Genomic DNA, 4,433 nt, shown 5'->3' with positions numbered 1-4,433 from the left:
TACAGCTTCCGGGTCATGTGGCCAGCATGACTAAGCCGCTTCTGGCGAACCAGAGCAGTGCATGGAAACGCTGTTTACCTTCCCGCCAGAGCGGTACCTATTTATCTACTTGTACTTTGACGTGCTTTCGAACTGCTAGGTGGGCAGGAGCAAGGACCAAGCAAGGACCAAGCAACAGGAGCTCACCCCGTCACAGGGATTCGAACCGCCAACCTTCTGATCGGCAAGTCCTAGGCTCTGTGGTTTAACCCACAGCACCACCCGCGTCCCTCAAATAGTTAAAAGTAGATGTTGGCAAATATGTCCTCTTTTTTTCTCTTCAAAGTATGGCAACCCAAAGACCCTTTGGCTCAATCCATAAGCAGGGCTCTTCTTTATGGTCTCTCGAAATCTCAGTTGCCAGGGAGCAGAAATGGGGAGAGGGCTTTGGTGCTTATGTCCTATAGGCATCTGGTTGGCTGCTGTGAGGAGGCTGTATTAAATGGCCATTTGGTCTGATCCAGCAGGGCTTCTTCTTCATTCTGTCTGTTGGGCAGTTGTTACAGGAACAAAGACATGCTTCTGTTAAAAAAGAAAGAAAAAAGTGGCACCTTAGCCTGCTGTTTGCTACAGAAAACATTTGGTGGGAGGAATTAAAATAGCTATTCAAATTATTCAGTACTGAAATATCAACACTTCCCAGTGGGGCAGCAGAATATGTTGCTGCAAAACAGCAGAGTCTTGTGGTACCTGGAAGACCAACACATTTATTGTGGCATAAGCTTTCATGGACTAGGACCAACTTCACCAGATGTATGACATGTAAGCCTCACTTAAACTTCACACACACACACACACACACACACACACACACGTGGGAGTGGGGAGAGAAAGAGTTATAAGCAGTGGGATTAAAGGGAATTATACAATTCTACAATTCTATGACTTCACTCAGTGGACTCATGCAATGCTGAAACAAAGTGAGGAAGAAGATACAGCCTTACAGAACCTCACAAAACATGCATTGTGGGCCTCAGCAGAAGGTTCCTCCAGCACCAGCTTCTGGGAAACAGTCTTTCAGCAGGTAGGATGAGAACGACTGTAGCGAAGTTGCTTCAGCTCCCATCCTGAACAGCCAGGCTAGAGAAAGCTACTGTGGTTGTGATCCTGAAATCTGCAGAGAGGCTTAAGAAAACTGACTGGATCACACTTGTCTGCATGTCTTCTCCCAGTGCTGGTCATTCAGCAGGGTGATCAAGGTGTTTTTTAGCATGGAACCTAGTCTCGAACCCAGATTAAAATGGATCTAGATCAGGGCAGCAAACCCACAACCTACCTAAATATTTTATTTTAGTTCCCTCCCCACATTTTCAAAAATATATATTGCTGCCTGCTTCCTTGCTTTGATACTGTGACACCAAACATTTTTTCTGGTGCACCAAGCACCCTCCATTTGTCTATTAATTTTAAAAACTTAATAATGTTTCTTCCACCTTACTACTTCACTGAGATGCCAAACATTTTCTGAGACCCCCTAATTTGTCCATTTTAAAACATGCTTTAAATTTATTTTTAGATGTCTATTTTAAAACTGACTACTCCTGCATTCCCCTTGATACAATTGTTGCCAGTATGTGAAAATGTTTTTGTGGTCCCCAAGTCCCCCTATGTGCCCTCTTAAAAAAAGAAAATATTATGATCTAGATAATCAGCCCAATCGAAAAATGTCTGGAGTAGTGCAGCTGCTTACCCCTTCAGCACTTTCTCTCCCCTTGAGGCTTGTGCTGTGATCCTCAACACTCTGTTGCCCTTTTTGCTGCCTGTTACAAAAGGGAAAGAGGGAAAATAGGAGTGGGAATGTTAAGTCACCTGCAAACACCTGCCACTTGCCTCCTCCTCCTCCTCTCTCTTCTCTTGTGGTAGCAGTACAGCAGAGTCATGGACTCATGCTGTGGGTGGGTGTTGTGCGCGCGCGCACACACATCCCATTCCAGACATTTTATTCCAATAAAAATACCATATTGGACAAGCAGTGTTTCCAGGCCTTTCCCCCAAGATGCCTAGTGCAACCTAGCTCATTAGTGCAAATGGGGCACAGCTCCACCAACCCGATTCTGTCCTCAAGCAGCCCCCACCTGCCTGCCTACCTGCAGACGCTCCAAGTGCCCCTATTTTCCAGGGGCATTCCTAATTTTGAGAAGCCATCCCAGATTCTAATTTGATTCTGAAATGTCCTGCTTTTCCTCAGGATGTCCCTATTTTCACTGGAGAAATGTTGGATGATGTGGAGTTATCTGACTCCCAAGCTATCTGAAGGCAATCCAGTATAGGGAAGTTTTGTAATGTTTAATGTTTTGTTATGTTTTCATACAGTATATGTTGGAAGCTGCCCAGAGTGCTGGGGCAATAAGATGTGTGGGGTATAAATAGTCAAATTATCATGATGGAATGGGACGTCCCTATTTTCATCAGAGAAATGTTGGAGAGTATGTACTTGCTTAAAATCCAGGCCAGGTTGCAGCAACTTCCTGACAGCTTCCTCCACATCCTTAGTCTCAGTGTCCTTCCCTTCTTTCCCCCCATGTTTCTTCATAGGCTGCAAACCTCTTGAGGTCAGGGACAGGTCATTTTCTTCTTTATTATGCGCTGGTACACAGATGATAAAATTGGAAAGGGCCTCAAAGGTCTCTAGTCAACCCCCCTGCCGATGCAGGAAACCCAGCACTTCAGTGCTGCTAACACTGCAGATTGACTTCACCCTCGGAGGCACACTCCATTGTCTGTTGAGACAGTCAGATGCCAACCAGTATTACAGTGCCTGCACGAGAGTCAACCCATTTTTTACATCACTCAGGTGGGAACATAAAGACATGGCTCAGTGGTAAGGCAACTGCTTTACAAGTACTTGTAGAAGGTCCCAAGTTCAATCCCTGGCTTCTTCAGCTAGAGATGAAAGAAAGGCCCTCTGTTTAAGAAGGAGGGCAAAGGGCCCTATCTTACACATCCTGGCTGGGCCAGTAGCCCAGCTGGTTTGCCTCCAGTCTTATGTCCAGCCTATTTCCACCGATGAAGCAAGACTGCAGCACTATTGGTTTCTGTTCTTCGACTTGCAAGCTGAGAAATGAAACTTTCACTTCTGCAGAAAAAAAATGCAGAAGTTTCCTTTAACACTAGAAAGATGAGAAACTAAGTTCTGTGAGGGTCTTGGGCTTGTCCCATTTAATTTGCATAGCCCACATCCATAGTCCTCAAAAAACACCAATCCTGATGCTCCCCCTCCAAAAAAATTTGGGATTACCTGATAACATGGGTGTAGCGAGGCCTTTTGTTGGGGGGGGGAAGCAGGTCTCTTGTTGTGGGGACAGAATCTCAGTTACCTATGTATTTTTATTTATTTTTATTCATTGGAGGGGACAGCTCCCCCCCCCCCGCCTATGCCCATGCCTGATATGATGATAATCTGATATTTTGGGGGAACATCAGGCTCCTAAACACTCCACTCGGGGTATGTGAACCAATTGTCATTTTCTGCTTTTCTCTTTTCCATGCCTGCACACTCCTCAAAGCTTTCATTTCTGTTTTGGCTGTGCTTCTAAATATTTCTGATGTGCTCGGGAAGGGAGGAATATCCCTCACTTTTTATCTCTCCTGATTTGCTCAAAACCAGGGAGCTGCGAATTCACAATTGCCAAACTGTGTGCTTTTGCACACTTCTTGGTGGGGAGGCGTCGTTAAAAACAAAACAAAACACCAAGTTGCAGGCACAGCAATCTGCACCTGTCCATACTTAATAGCCATAACAGAACCAACAGATTAGAAGGCAGAGACTAAAGGAAATATCAAAGTTGCTTCTCATATGATAGCCATCTTGAACTACCGGTCCCTTAAGGGCTGTCACGTGGAGCAAGCTTGTTTTCTCCTGCTCTGGAGGGCAGAACTCGAACCAATGGCTTCAAGTTACAAGAAAGGAGATTTCAGCTAAACACCAGGAAGAACCTTCTGACAGTAAGAGCTGTTCAACAGTGGAACAGTCTCCCTCGAGAGGTTGTGGACTCTCCTTCCTTGGAGATTTTTAAGCAGAAGTTGGGTGGCCCTCTGTCATGGACGCTTTAGCTGAGATTCCTACATTGCCAGGGGTTGGACTCAATGACCCTTGGGGTTTGTTAAGAGTGCTGGGAATTGTAGTTCATAAGGTGTAACTGGATATGGAATAATTGATTGGTTCAAAATTGGGAGAGGAGTACAACAAAGCTGTATACTGTCCCCCTGCTTATTTAACTTATATGCAGAATTCATCATGCAAAAGGCTGGACTGGATAAACCCCAAACCGGAATTAAGATTGCCAGAAGAAATACAAACAACTTCAGGTGTGCAGATGACACAACCTTGGCTTGGCAGAAAGTGAGGAGGAATTAAAGAACCTTTTAATGAGGGTGGAAGAAGAGAGCGCAAA

The 4,433-nt window shown here is 45.0% G+C and overlaps 1 protein-coding gene across 1 annotated transcript in view; it reads right to left on the bottom strand.

Moving 5' to 3' along the window:
• The window catches only part of LOC310690451 (histone H4), a 122,336-nt gene that overhangs the window by 59,425 nt on the left and 58,478 nt on the right, over positions 1-4,433 (bottom strand). The window lies entirely within an intron of this gene.

The sequence above is a fragment of the Podarcis liolepis genome (assembly GCF_965112155.1).
Source record: "Podarcis liolepis genome assembly, chromosome: 13".
Classification (NCBI taxonomy): domain Eukaryota; kingdom Metazoa; phylum Chordata; class Lepidosauria; order Squamata; family Lacertidae; genus Podarcis; species Podarcis liolepis.
This window is presented reverse-complemented; position numbering and strand designations above follow the sequence as displayed.